Here is a 16,432-nt window from a genome sequence, read left to right as displayed (position 1 = left end):
TCTGTGTCTTACTCCAGCCCTCAGGGCTGACCTACCCTGCACATTCATTTCATATTCTGAAGCAAAGAACTGGCTTAACTCAATTGCTGCCAAACTGCTCGCATCTCTGCTGAGGGGCTGGCATTGTTGCTGGGGGTTATTTTTGTATGTAAAGCTATCTGATGCGGTCTGTTGACAATTTACTTCATCATTTGAAAGTTATTCCAAAAGACTCATAGTTAGTCCACTATACCAGAAAAGGTTCTTGGAACTGTGTCTTTTTTCTATCAGCTACACTGCAAATTTAGTCTTTCTTATGTATAACATATCTGATGAGGCACAGAAGAGATGCTATAATGCCAAATTAGAACAATTCTCTTTATTTCCAAACTGCAGGAATAGAAGAGGGAATTCACATAATTTGCTATGGTTCCTTTGGATTTAGTGGAATTATGAGAGTCTTCTCCAGCAAAGAATCTGCTTTGCTATTCAGAACTAGAGACTCATGCAGATTGGAAGGGACCTCAGGGGGTCTCCAGTCCAATCGCCTACTCAAAGCAAGGTCAATGCTGAGTTCAGATGAGGTTCCTCAGGGCACTATCTAGACAGGTCTTGAAAACCTCAATGAAGAGAGAGATTACACAACCCCAGTAGGTCCCTGTCCCAGTGTATAATTATCCTCAAAGTGAAAAATATTTTCCTTATATATAATTGGAATGTCCCATTTCAATTTATGACCGTGGTCTTTCATTTTTCCACGATGCCACTCAGTAAAGTGGTTCCTGATAACATCCTCATAGGTGTTGGATGGCTTCTAATTACATCCCCCCCAAAGACTTCTCTTCTCCAGGCTGAACAAGCTTAATTCCCTTGGCCTCTCCTCATAGTTCATCTGCTCCAGCTCCCTGACCATCTCTGTTGGCTTGCACTAGACTCACTCAAGTTTATCAGTCTCTGAGGGGCCCAAAACTGGATGCAAAATCCCATGTGTGGTCTAATGAGTGCCAAGTAAAGGAAAGAAATCACTTCCCTTAACCTACCAACTATGGTCCTGTTAACAGAGGTGAGTGCACTGTTACCCTTCATCACTGCCAGGCTACACTGCTGATTTACAGTTAACCTACTGACTGCCAGGATCCCCAGGTCCTTTTCAGCAGAGCTGCTCGCCAGTCAGTCCCCAGCCTACACTGTTACAGGGGGTTAGTCCCTCCCAGGTGCAGGACTTTGTATTTGTCCCTGCTGGAGTCATGAGGTTCCTGCTGGCCCTTCCCTCTGACCTGCCTAGGTTCCTCTGAAAAGTAGCCCTGCCATTAGGCATATCAACTGGACTCTCTAGTTTGGGGTCATCTGCAATCTAGAGGAAAGTATATTTCATGTCCTCCTCCAGGTCATTGCTAATGATATGAAACAGGATAGGCCCCAGCACAGACCTGTGAGGAACTCCACTTGTTACCTGTCCCCAGGTAGAGTACAAACCATTAACCACTGCTCTTTGAGCTTGACAATCTAGCCAGGCTTTCACTCACCTCATAGTTTGGGTTGTAGCTAAACCGTAATGAGACTAATATACATGTAGACCGTAACTCCTTAAGTTTTAACTTGGATGCAAGGGTGCTGTGGGAGGCCATGTCAAAAGCCTTGCTAAAGTCAAGGCAGGTGACATCTCATTCACAGATCTAGTCATTTCATCATAGAAGGTAATCAAGCATAACTTGTCCTTGGTAAACAGGCCCAATTACCTTCTTCTCCTTCACGTGCCCAGAAATGGCTTCCCAGAAAACTTGCTCCATGATTTTCCTAAGCTGAAGTGAGGCTGACTAGCTTGTAGTCCCTGGATTGTGCTTCTTGCCCTTTTTGAGGATAGGTACAAGATTTATATTTCTCAACTCATCAGAGGAGCCCCCTCCCCAATCACCAAAGCCTTTCACACAAAAGTCATACAATTACATTAGCCAGCTATCTTAGCACCCTTGGATGCAGTCTGTCTAGTCCAAGGACTCATAAGGGGTGTAGAAGAAAATTTTCCGTCCTGTCTTTGTTTATTGAGTAATGTTTGAAAATTTACCTCAGGGGCCAGTCACATGACAGGTATAAAACAACTACACTTTCTTAGCATCATCTTTCCTGAGTTAGAGCTGCTTAATGCAGCAGATTACTGCTTACATACTGACAAGCTCATTTATCATCAAAAATATTAAGATGTCACGCAAACATATCACATAAATATGACTCCATCAAGCATCAAATGTTTTCTTCAGTAGTTCAAAATTCATGTAAGATACAACACAGAAACAGGAGGTGCAAAACAAGCTATATGCGAGAGAAATGGCTATGGACAACACCTGTATAATTACATCAAAGATAAGGGATTACATATGCGCATTTGCACATAAACACACACACAGGCACACAGGAGCAGCCTTAGCTGTAAGCAAAGGTAGTTAGTTACCTAAGGCACCATATTGCCAAGAGGCAAAACAGTTCCTCTAAGTGGCTGTCTGGTAACATGGCCTGTGCCTAAGGGTAACCTGCTGGATGGTCTGGTAACATGGCCTGTGCCTAAAGGTAACCTGCTGGATGAAGGAAACAGATGTGGAGGGGAGTCAGCTGCAGAGGCAGAGTAGTAAAAAGAACTTCCTCCTCACCACAGCCTGAGACTCTAATTGAGTCTTTAATCACCCTGAAGGAAGGTTTGCAAGGCAGGAGAAAGAAGTAGCAACCCCAGCATATCAGGTCCCCAAGCCAAACCTGCTTGCATGGCATGGACTCACTCATAGGCCCATTTCTCAAGCTTTCCCTTGGCCCCAGTTTTGCCTAGCAGCTGAGATGAGTTTTAAGCTAGCTCTGCATGAGCACAGATGACTACTTTTTTTGATAAATAACTGATAATATTAACATTACTTCAGAGAACTTCATTTTGTTGCAGAATAATCTATTCCCTCCTTGGTTACATGCCAGAACTGGCTGAGACATCATAAAGGTAAATAACATAAATGCCGAGGCCATCTTTATGGAATTGCCTAGAGATGCTTGAATTAATATGGCTCATCCTTAGTCACGCTACTACATTGAGTTAATTTTGTCCTCAATTAATTACTTTTTTTCATGTAAAGAAATTTAAACTGATTTCATAATTATTGCTATTAAATGTCTACTTAAATGAAACTCCTCCCTTCCTGCCTATTTACATGGGTTATCAAGATGCACTGAAGCAAGTAGTGGGCCAACTATTTTCAGGGATATGAAACATTGCCTGGTGTCTTTAGAAGATTCAGCATGTACTGCCATGTCATCTAAATTTCAGATCCTCAGGTCTATAAAACAGGGAAGGATTTGCCACAAAGGCTACTGAAGATTTACCATCTTCTTACTACCTTGTTGTACAATTCTGCTAGGATGTACTGCAAACTCACATAACTCAAAATCTTAAAAAAGGTATGCCTATTTAAGCGTCAAATGATGTTCTATTTTTCCCTTGGCCTGAGAGTTAAAATCCATGGTGTGAAATTCTGGCTCCAGTAAGGTCAACAGGTAACACCAGCTTTTGGATTTCAATATATCTCTCTCTTGCTGAGAAAAGTAAAACAAAAAAAACCTGATGACATCCAATCACTTAACAGGTCTGTATTCCAGATGGATTTCCATGGCCACCCACACACATATATATGTTGTGTGTATATATACACACGTATAGGGTACATGCATAGATATACATACTGATTACTCTCTCAACAGCTAAAGTCTTTCAGCTATCAACAATAACTCAGAAATAGCAGTCAAATTGCTTAAATTAAGTCACTCAAGTTTAAGCAGGAGCTAATTTTCAAGATTTTTATTATTATTATTATTATGCATTCACTTCAATAAGTGTTGCAGAAGTCTTATGACATGCTTAGAAAGATATCATCATGGTGACAAAACAATTTCAAGATGATTTTGTGGAAACTGGTGTTTTTCTTTGTCCCTCAAGTACCATTACTCTATAGTGATAACGTTTTTACACTGCAATGTAATTGCAACTCTACAGTGTTACTATTATTGCATTTTGATAGCATATATTTATGTAAGACAATGAATACATTCAAGATTAAAAGCCATGGCACAGTAATCCTATTCAGGGCAGTTTTGTCCATAAAACTTGAGAGAACTGGAAATCTGATTTTACATAGGTTAATTTCAGTGGGAAAAATTTTAATGTAAAGCTATAGAACAGTGCAACAGTTAAAACACAACAGTCGGTGAGACAAATTGGAGATTTCTTTTAATATTAATATCTAATGTCAGCTCTACAAATTAAGCATGTAAATGCTGCTAGTGAAATGCAACTGCTTTCTTAAAATCAAATCTACAGATTCCTCTTTGGAACGTTATTAAATCACTCATTTGTGCTTTTGCCTAGCAACAAGCCTTCTGGTGCTGGATACTCTCAGGAGTGAAACCCTTATTACAAAGAAGAATCACATCTTTTCATCTTTTGTTGGAATTTTTTTGGAGGGGGGTCCAGGGTAGTCCTATTTCAGATTTTCTCTGTGCTTGTTCTGTACGTAGTGATGGGTAAGGCAGGTAGGCTATGGAGCTCTGTGCAGCTGATGTTAAACAAAAGGCGTTAAACTGTATTTTTAGCTTAGACTGTAATACTATGACCAGCACAGGTAAGTAATCAGCTACTTCCGGTTATGTTCAGTGATCTCACTTGCATTTGTTCAGCCACTATAAGTGTTTGCCACATGAAACCTACAGTAGAAGACATTTTTAGAAGTTTTCGATCATTGTACAGTTGTACTCACAACTCGTCTAACATATGATGTGACTATGTTTTCTGGCAAAAGCCGTCTTTTAAATGATGACCAATGCAACTTATGGCTTTAATTTATTTATAGGAGAGAACAAAAGCTTTGTGCTTTGAGAGCAAGTATACAACCCTTGCTCTCAAATTGCCAAAGGCTATCATTAAATTTTAATCGATAACCTGAATCTGCCCCAAGAGATATTTCCTCATCTCTTCCAAGGACTTGCCGAGTCATGTTCCCTGGACCTAGCTTGCACTCACCCAGAGCTGAAAACTGCTCATAGGTACATTAGAATTTTTTCCAAGCTTAATTCAAACCCCAGTTCTAGAATGATGAATAACTTACTCAACCTTTATTTAATTCAAAGGTCCTAAATTTTTATATGATGGAATAGAATACCTGAGGAGTACAGTGTTCGTTCCCCATGTGTAGGACTCCCAGAAATCATTAATCCAGCATGGTCTTGCACTGATGCCACCCACCACTCCAGGCTGAACACAGAACTTTCCTAACCAGTTTCCGCCCAGTCATGGATCGTGGAGCCTTCAGTGGAGCCACAGATGGGACTTGGGAAAGCTCTGTGAGGGGGAAACCTTTATCCACCTAGCCGAAGTCCCAGCAGGGACAGAGCTGCCTACCTACCATCACTTTTGCAGCTGGGGTTGGACCTGTGGAGCCTTTCCCCCATCAAAAGCAGAAGGGAAGAACTTCAAGATGAGAGGACATGCTAAGGCCATTGATCCCATAGATGTTTGCTTTACTGCAGACTTACATTCTGCACAAATGCCAGCACTTTCTGAGCTTCCCATGTGACCTTTAGGATGTCTCTTAGGACTACACATTTACAAATTCAAACACTATCTCCAAGAACCATTCCTAATCAGACCCTGTTAGACAAAAGCACAAAGAGAGTTAACAGAGCTGGCCATTATGGTCATTATCTATCAAGTAGTAAGTTAATAGCTTATCATTAACTATCAAGTATCATGCTCATTATCTAAACGGGATAGTATCCATCTCCATACGGATCCAGGCATAGACTAGAATCACTGTTTCAGAACCAAAGATGCAGTACTCCTTCTATGCCCAACATCCACACCATGCCACTCTTCCATTGTACATTCCTATTTCAGGCTCTAAATGAGTAATGAAAATTTAATTGGACCAACACTAGCATAGGAAATTATGACAAAGTTTACATGATACATACTGCAAACAAATAGGGAAGATCACACAGAGCTATAATATTACCTTAGGTTGTGCTTATGTACTTCCATTTTTCATCTGAATATTAAAATTAGCTTATATTAAAACCGGCAGAGAGAATATGATATACATATTGACTGCAGCATTTGAGGTCTTCCCACAGTAAGCATCTTTTTCAGTAAAATGAATCCTTTTTCATATAATTGTTCATATAAAAATATCATCATTAACGGTGTTATGAAAAAGATTGTTGCTTGCCACAGTGTTATAAAATCATTTATCTGGGATGCAGATGGTCCAAACCTAACCAAGCTTTCATGCAGGGGTCTAGCACAGTCACTATACACCATGTAAGCATAGATCTGCCACTTTCATTTGAACCCACAGCTCTTTAATCTTAAAACAGCAGGTACTTTGTAAGGAATGAAGAATTCTGCCCTCCATGGCAAGCTAGCATATGTGCTCAAAAAGCTGTGATGGAAACACTTGCATAGAGCCTACAAAAAGGAATTAATCACTAAGCGCACCTAAAGGAACTGCTGAATATGCTCCAGAGGGTTGAAGAGTAGTTAAAACACTTTAGTAGACAGAAGATCATAGGAAGACAGAGCAGGTGAAATAGTGAGAGGCAGGGGGAGAGAGATGCAGACAGTAAGAGGGATACTCTACTTAATTACCATTATCCTACAGAAAAATGGTAATCCTGCAATACAGACTTTAAATACATTTTATTTCCAATCAGGTTGTGAAGGTGGATGGGATGTATGACACAGGCAGTGTATTTTTCTTCTGGAAGCAGTCTGGTTCTCCCTCTTGCTAGTTTATTTTTATTCCTACAAAGGACTACCAGCTAAGAAGGGAAACCCACAGTTACCGGTGCTATATAAACTAAAACAGCGAGACCCAGAAAAGCTAAGTTAGGCAAGGGAGTTAAAGTGTGACACAAAGGAAATGAAACAGGCAAACAGAGCAACCTAGGCAGCAGGTATCAAATGTTACTTTAGAGCTACTTTTTTTCAGAAACACTTATCTTTGTTTTATACCTTTTTCTGTAGTATTGCTTCCTGTTGAAAGAACTCAGTAAAGCTCAGTGGAGGATTTGCTTCAACTTCAGCAGGATTTGGATCAGCTCACAAGAACACAGGTGCTCTTACCCCATGACATAAAAGATGCACAGTATATAGGCAATATAAGCAAGGCGTTCACCCATATATCCACTACTTGCAATCCTTCTCCATGAGTTATTTCACTTCAAAAAAAAAAAATCAAAAGTCTCTTTAAAGTCATATTGGAATGATTACTCCGCTTCAGTGGGATTGCATTAGCAAGTCCGGGAGTATTGTTTGTCAGCCAGAACATACAGCTATTTTCTGTATTAAAGTATTATCCAGCTGGGGTATAAATATTGAATTGGGGAGAGAGTTTATATCTCTCTCCTTGGTACATCTCAATATATATATTAGTGGGATAATACACAGTTTTGTGCCTGGTTGCTTCCTAAATCGCTGGCACCATGAAATTACAGCAAAGTGGGAAACTTACCAAAGTTAGGTATGTCTGCGCTTGCTCGTAAGGTTTTCCTTTGGCTGTTGGTCCTTTCAGTCAGTTGGTTTTCATGTCATCTTTATTTATTCTGATTTTTACTTGGACTTAATGGCCCTAGATACCCTTAAGCTTCTAAAGCAAATAATACTCTATCTCTAAACCTGAATATACACATGGAAAGATAGAATACTTTTTAATCCTGCTCTCCTTTTTTTGAATTCAGTTACTGGCTCCGGTGCTGCATAACAGGGAAACCTGTTTAAAAGCCCACGCTTGTGACTAGATTCATAGGCTAAACTCAAACTCTGGGAGACTAAACCAAAGTATCCTCAAATGTACTGTCTACAGTTCCAATCTGCCTTTATTAAGAAGCCTTTTCTATCCTTAGAGTAATTGCTGAAGGCAGGTTTCACCATACTCTTTATTTCTGGCTTCTTTCTTATCCTACAAACACTGAGAGTAAGCTTTCTTGTTTCAATGCAGACATGGACTCAACAGGGGCAGTAATGTTAGGATATCAGATGGCCCCTGCATATAAGCAGCTCATTGTACTTGTTATCCCCAGTCCATCCGAAGTGATGGCATGAAAGGTCCTGCGGTTGGGAAAGCCTTAGGTGTTCTGCGGTACCCCATGTTCTTGCTGCGGAGCGGGAGGCCTGCAGAAGCTGGCCCTGCTCTGCACTAGGGCAGTGCCCAGGCAGGCAGATGCTGGCTCAGGGACAGCAGTGTCCCCCAATGCCCTCCTCAGGTTGCCCATAAGGCTGCCCATACCCGGGACCTCAGCACTGGCTCCCTGCCTCAGGAGCCCTACCAGCACCCTACCAGAAGCAATTTTATGACTTACTTTATTCCTACATACATAATCAAGGCTTAACTCACAGCAGAATTCTGCTTCTTCCTCCAATTAATTAACATTTTCAGGAGACACCTCTGTTAAAAGTTTTATGAAAAATGTAAGTTAAACCAATCCATCACCACTGTCAGCCACTTTCATATCCCTCCAAAGAATCAAAACTGGATAAGGAACTGCAACGTACACTTGGTTAAGGTGTGCTATTTTGGCTCTGTTAGGTTGTATTTTCTCGAGTCTTGGGTAACTGTTCCTAATTATACTTTCAATTAATTTCCTAAATAGAGAACAATACTGTCTATAGTGGGGGACGCCTCTTAAAAACAAATCAAATCAATTTCTTGGGGTCACTAATACAACATGGTGATATATTCATGTTTTTTTCCGTCCTGAACAGCATATTAGACAAACTCACTCAGGTCAGTGAACAAAAACTGCCCTTTCCTTTTTGCTTATCAGGTGCCAGAATCATTAAAAAAAATTTAAGTGGACAAAAAATATTGCAGGATAGATAGACAGATTGACAGACAAGCTCTGTATGTACTTAACTGGATTAAATTTCCTTTAATGAAATGGAGCATTTTCAATAACGGTAATAAAATCCTAGAAGCTGGTTTCCAATAATACTTCACTTACAATAATGATAATCTCTACTTCGCATTGTTTTTCTTTATAACTTAGATAAATACCATCTCATGGTGAAATGTTGACAGTGTTCAAGTGATTAAAACTGTGAACTCATCTTCAAACTTGTCCTAAAGTTATTAGAGAATGCTTAGTTCCTAGAAAGCCACTTTAAAAGTGCATTGGTCCCACCTCTCTCACTGAAAATGGAAGTAAATACGTTATTAAATTTCCTAATGACCTTGTTGTTCTTTCATCTCTTCACATGCAAGCACACACATCTCTCTTATTTTATTTTAGTATGTATAATAAAAGTCATTAAGACCCTGCAAAGTCTCCACCAAAGTAAAAAAATTTACTTGCATATAAGTCTATCACTAGTCAGAAAAAGTTAAGAATCCTTAAAAATTAAATGCTTTTCTGAATCAGGGCATAAACATCCATCTTGTGTCTGAATTACATGGACTTTGATACTGCAAATGGATCTGACGCAAAGATCTCAATGCTAATCTTACCAGAGTTTGAATTCTGGTCTTTTTAATGCAATAAGGCAAGAATTATTTGAAATGTATGTATAAGCAGAATTTAGGCATCCCTCAGACTGCAGTAAATTTGAATCCTTAGTTTTATACAATAATTTGAGCTGATTGATTTGGAAAACAGCACCAGTCTTTTCATTCTCATGCTAGGTTTGCTAGGTTTTAAAATTATTCATTTTTAGGTAGGTGACAGACCAGCTGTAATTAAGAACTTTAAAGCAGTTTTATTTCTCACATTACATATTTATGCCAGCAGCAGCTGTTTGATAAACTACATACACAGAGAAATAAATACTGCTTCACCTCCCATACAGCCAGCACCATTGCTGAAGTGCTTGCTGAGCAAACTTGCAACATTACTTACCAAGAAAGTGAATAACCGTAACTGCTGACAACAATTTAAGTAATTAGACCATACCATAAACTAGGGCTTAAACCATTGTGAATAGCATGGTATAGCCAGGCTATGGAGTCCAAATTATAGATTTTTCTCCTCATCCTCCTGATTCATCTTTATAGGCCACAGATTCAAAACAGTGCAGCATTTCTGAGCTAGGCTGAGACTATATGCTTTCTCTTCCCCAAAATGTATAACCTGGTTATCTGTGTCTGCATCTACAAACTCCTACATGGCCGAGCTTTTTTTTTTTTTTTTTTTAAAAAAAACCTTTTGAAAGGGCAAATATCTTTTTGGTGCTTCGAGTCTCTAGTAGCAATACCTTTAAAAAGGTGACCCATGAGCACTCATGCCCAGTGTGTTGGCATAAGCATCCATTATTCTTATATGCTACCATTAGAGTTTATTTTCTGGAAAAAAAAACAAGTCCCTAGAAACGCAGCATGCAGCAACATCCAAACCACAGTTGCTTGGCCCCAGCATTACAATGTTTCCTGTCTTTCAGTCATTGATTACCTCTCGTTCGTGTCAAACTCTGCAGAAAAGCAATCCCAGAGAGAAAGATAAATTCCTATCTCACCTCTTCTGCCTATGTAGGAAGTCAGAAAAAAGATCTGGCGGTACTCAAGTAAGAAAAAAATCCTCGAAAGGGACTAACGACTCCCTATTTCACTGTGACCCTTTTACAATCCATCACACCAGCTGTTAGATTTAGGGTGTCACGGTTGGACCTCCTGACAACCAGCTGCACTGCAGATAGGATTCGCATATGGTCCGACAACAGAGACAGTTCTAGGGCACAGAGTTAAATCCTGCCTGCAGCCATGCCTTGAAAACAGCATTCCTGGAAACCAGGGAAGCTAGCAGTGAATGCAAGTACAGGACTGCCAGTGAGGGAATCTGGATTCTCTTTCAAATTTTGAGGTAGCCTTTGTTTAGAGCCACTTGGCTGTCCCTTCGGAACCAGACCCAACACAGAACTTACCTATTGAAACACTTCATCCTGAAGTACCTCATCCCAAAGCAGGTAGGGGGGGATTCTATGTTTGGTGCCTACCTCATCTATCAAAATGGGATCCAAAGCAGCCAACATGCTGAGCTTCCTTTTGAGGCCCACTTTCACCATAACGCCCAACTTGCAAATTGTTTGAGCTAGCAACTTGTCCTGCCTCTGCCCCCAGATGGTGTAAGAAGCTAACTAATTTAAATCAGGATTTATAGCCTAGACACCAGGGTGACTCCTTTCTTTCATGTAGCTGGGTAAAAGTCTTTATTCCAAAATAAAGAAACAATGGTGCTACTATCTCACACTTCAGTACTTGAGTTGTTACAGTACATAGCTATGTTCAATTCCCTTTCCTGACAGGAGACCTGTGCTCCCAAGACTAACAGTGGGCTTCAGGCTATTCGCATTGGGATGCTCAGCATCTCTCTTATTCAAGCCATGCTACCGATCCTGGAAGAATTTGCTGCATCAGGGAAAATGTGATCTGGGATTGGCTTTGCCTGTGCTACCCAAGGCACTCACAGAACAGCTCCATGTTGGGCCGAGACCCTGGATCTCCCACTTCTGGGCATAATTCCACATGGTCTGAGGATGCATATGCTCTGAAGATACATGGTGAACAGAGATCCCCAGAGCCCTCAGAGAGAAGAATTACTAGTCTCTAGATTTCAGCCAGGCTTTAGCATTAAGCTGCTCAGTGAGAACAGTTATTGGCTTTCGGCAAAAGCACAACTATTGATTTTAATCTCCAATTATATGTGGGTTTTAAAAATCACATTTTGGGATCTAAATCACATCTATCTATGCCCCACTTAAGACATCATTTATCAGTTCGAGTTCATTCCCTCCATAGCTCAATATCTCAGTTTGTAATACTGGATTCATGCTTAATCTTTTCGTATTAGTAATGTGAACATTAAACAGAGATGTTTGCAACACACTTCAGCAGAAGGCAGAAATTGACACAGTACAGAAAGTCTGCGAGTCCCAGATGACTCAAGCTTAAAAGGAAAATGTAAAATATGCATCTTACTGGGATAGTAACGCTAGAGATGAAGTCACATTCCCTACATTCTTCGAAAAACTTACAGTAAAAGCAGGTATGAATAAGTTACAACAAATTCCATGTAAACACAACTATGTTTTTATATCTGTGGGCTATGTAACTGACATCATCGTGCTCTTGACAGCTTTTTCTCTATTTGATGACCCACCAGTGTCTTATGATTTAATTTCCTGATTATTATATCCTAAGTCAAAGAAGATTATTCATAACTAGTGCAACCATCAAGATTTAATAAGAATGTAAAGGTCACTCAGCAAACACTACAAGAAAAGCCAACAGTAGGAAATAATTGTAAGCATGAGCATCTCGTGAAGTAAAAACACAGTGACACCGTGCTGGCAAGCTGTATTGGAAGATTTTTGATATACTGACACAAATAGTCAGTCAGTAAAAGAAACAAAAAGCCAGATGGCGCTGCTTTCTTGAGGCAACAGGTCTCTAAAAAACACATGGCTTACATGTGTATAAATTTTTGAAGATAGGAACATATTTCTCATTCCAAAAGAAGAAACCTTTCACAATGTATTTCTGATAGTCTGCCAGGAAAATACCAACATAAATCTCTGTATCTATAGACAGCCAATAATAGCCGGCATAACTGCTGAGGGGAATGAGAGACTCATAAGATCACAAATGGAATGAAAGCACCTGCAACTTTGGCTGAAGCCACTCAGCACTTTCAGGTCTAAGTCTATTAAAAAGATCCTTACGTATCCAATATGAATCAGATGTAAATTGGTATATTAGAGCATTATCACGACAAAGAAACAGTACTCTTAAAAAAAGCCAATAAACATGAGCCAGCAGTGTGCCCTGGCAGCAAAGACAGACAGCAGTATCCCAGGCTGTGTTAATAGGATTGTGGGGAGTGATTATCCCCCTGTAATGAGCACTCATGAGACCACCTCTAGAACATTGCATCTGGTTTTGGGGTCCCAATACAAAAAAGACATGATAAACTGAAGCTATTCCAGGCAGTACAACCAAGATGATTGGGGCCTGCAGCACTTGCCCTGTGAGAGAGTAGCTGAGGGAATTGGGCTTGTTCAGCCTGGAGAAGGCTTTCAGGAGGACCTATTAGCAGCCTTCCAATACCTGTGAGGAGCCCACTAGAAGACAGAGCCAGGCTCTTCACAGTGGTGCATCATGGGAGGATAAGAGACAACAGGCATAAGTTGAAACTAGGGAGATTCAGACTAGATAGAAGCAATAACTTTTTCACTATGAGGACAGTCAAGCAATGACTCTGACCTCATAGCTGATCCTACTTTGAGGAGAAGACTAGATAACCTCCTGAGGACCCTTATAAGCTGAACTAACCTATGAACCTAGGAACACGTGACTTCCAAAAACTTTGGGAAAACTCAGCTTAGCTAGGCATTTGCACTTGACAATGAAAATAGCATCATTATTTGAAACTAAAGATACGCAGTCTTCCTTGTTCCATATTTTAGTTACGCTAGTAGCTTGTTTTGCAATATTTATGTGCACATGTGAACATACATAAACTTATCCCATTGCACGCAGAGGAACATGAACTCCATCATGGGACAGGCCAAGTAAAAACAAACAGGTTCTGTCCCTACAGCTTAAGCAGCCCTGAACACAGCCATGGTCCTACTACAGTCTAAGAGCCTTAGCTACTTTTGCTGACTGCTGTAATGCTGTGATATTTAGCAAAAATCATTTAATTTTTTAGAAGACAGTAAAATTAATAAAATATCAAAGGAAATGGGATCAGTTGGATGTTAGCAATGTAGAGGAGTCTACTTTTCTGTTCTTCCTTTATTTCCTTCCTCTCTTCTGTTGCAGGGTAGGTGCTTCAGGGCCTCAGGGATTATTAGACCTCACCACTGCTATAGCAACCATGGATCTGCTCTATCTTGTGGGGAAGTTTTCCTTTCCCTCTCCTTCCTCCCCCCTCTCCCTGTACATCGTGTGAACTGGAAACTACTCCTACAAGCATGAGTCTATGATACAAAAGAACCCTTTGAATAGCTCTTAAAAAAAAACCAACAACAACAACAACAAAACCCTACATTTCAATAGAATGCATTGTTCTATGAATTACATTTTGGACTAATTCCATATACAGAAATCTTTTCATTTAACTAATTACTCCTTTCATTGATTCATACTTTGTCAACAGTGTTTCTAGGGCCTGATTCTTCTCTCATTGATCACAGTGTTGACAAGTGACGTAAGGAAGTACAATTCAGATTGACACCTGTACCAAGTAGGAGAGATGAGCAGGACCCAGCATTTTAAACAGGTGCATTCTTTAGTCATGCTCACAGATAACCCCTGCCAACCTCTCTTTTAGAGCACTGCAGCACCTCTGCTGACAATATCTAGAAAATACTTCAGGTCTGCTTTTTCTTTAAGCTTACTGTTCTGTAATATTTTACTTATGAAACAATATGTGATCTTGGACCTATCGCTGAGCATATGTTTGATGAAAAAAGTTAAAATCAGCCTTTCAAAAACAAATGTACTTCCTAGAATTTTCACATAGGTGTTTTAAAGTCATTCTCCACCTATGTTAACATTAAAAAAAAGCTATAAAAAGAAGTTTCATGATCATAAGAAGATTCTGTTGGCTGGAATAAAAAAATGACAACTTTGTTCTGCTATTTAGATGCAGCTGATTCCTGATCTCACATTCCTTACCTAGAAGTAGATTCAGTATCTCTAAAGTCAATTAGCTATATACCCTTCTAAAAACACAGCAAGACCTTCTAAAAACACAGCATGACCTATATGTTATTTGCATATTTGGCAGCATGGAGTTACACAGCTATACATGTATGCAAACGTGCTTTTCTTACCTAGGTACTTTACCAGTTTAAGAGAAACATTAATGTACATCACAACGCATTCCACAAACAGTTTAAAGGCAGTGTTCAAACCCACCAGAACTCTTAGACTAGCATAATACTGCCAAACTTGCAACTTTGTATCTCTGTCTCTTTTCAGCAATACAGTTTTTCACAACTTTTGCCCAAACAGAATGTGTTCTCTAATCATAGAAAAGTGTATATATACATATGCTGTGATTAGAAAAAGATGAAATCATTTTAGTGAGACTTTAAAAAAAGAGAAAATAATATACAGCAACAGACAAGCTAAGGCATTTCAGCTGGAAAAGGTAAATATTATGAAGTCCTTAAGACAGAGGATAAAAATAGGAGCTTGATCTCCTCCTCTTTAGTCTCTTACATCCAGACAGTTGATACTTATTTCCTATTTAAATAAAAGGCTAAAACTGGTTTCTCAGATAGTGTTGTGTGGTAACACTTCTTAAAGGGTCAATACTGTCATCTTACAGGAAATGCAAATGTAGCAATGTAAATACACAATAAAGCACTCTTTATAGGGTGGAGTTAGTAGAAAACTTAAGTCAATATTTCCAGACCACCTTAGGAAGTGTGCACTGGATTTAGAGTACAGCAGAACCACCTGACAATCTGGTTGACCGTAATCATCTAAAAAATAAGAATGGATCAACAGACTCTCCAGGGAGGAATGTCAATAATTTTCATAAAGTGCAGTTTTGTGCATGATGGGCCAGGCTAGGGACCATGCAGTTATCTGTGTACACATAGTTTGTAATTAGCACTCCAACATGCAGCGTTAACCCCACACAGATTTCTTTGGTTTCCAGCCGATGCATGACCATGCCACTGCTCTGGGCCTCACACTGAAATGGCACCCAGCCCCTTGTGGACGCCTTCCAGGGCAATGCACTTCACCCACCACTGCCCTGCTGAGGTCGACCAGCCCCTCTTTACTCTAAAGCCAGTGCTTTTAGGCACAGTCCAGCCAACAGCTGCAGGACAGTCACTCTAGCTGCTGAGACAAACTTCTGCACAAAGCAGTATACAACAGTTAAGAGGTTTATTTGAGTGTACAGCTAGTTTTATATGTACTGTGAACACAATGCACTGTAGAGAAATGTGTGTTTGAAGGACAGCAAGCCCAGGGGAAGTGAGCACTACAGTAGAGCAGTTGTTTATGTAAGGACAGCTTCCTAGGATAGCACTTACCCTTTACTGAGAAAATCACACTTTTAAATGAATAAAAAATGAATCAAAGAGTATTGTAAAGCTGAATAGCCTGAGTCAGATCCCTATCATGAACTCCAGGCATTCACACTGTACTGCTAAAGCATTTCGGTAGCTGTTCCTGCACATTTCTAGGGAGGAGCTTACTCATTTCCTCCTGGCACGAGCCCAATGCTGCTTGAAACCGTCTTTTAAACAGTCTATTTCAAGTACGTGTGTGCCAAGGAAGCCAGCACAAGCAAGCCTTTACTTATCCTTGGGTAAAAGGATATTCTGAATAATTAGTTCCACAGATTGTAAATCCAAAATGGACAACCATGATCACCGAAACTGATCTTCTGAATAATACAGGACAGAGATTTCTCT

The sequence above is a fragment of the Struthio camelus genome, chromosome 14, assembly GCF_040807025.1.
Source record: "Struthio camelus isolate bStrCam1 chromosome 14, bStrCam1.hap1, whole genome shotgun sequence".
Classification (NCBI taxonomy): Eukaryota; Metazoa; Chordata; class Aves; order Struthioniformes; family Struthionidae; genus Struthio; species Struthio camelus.
This window is presented reverse-complemented; position numbering follows the sequence as displayed.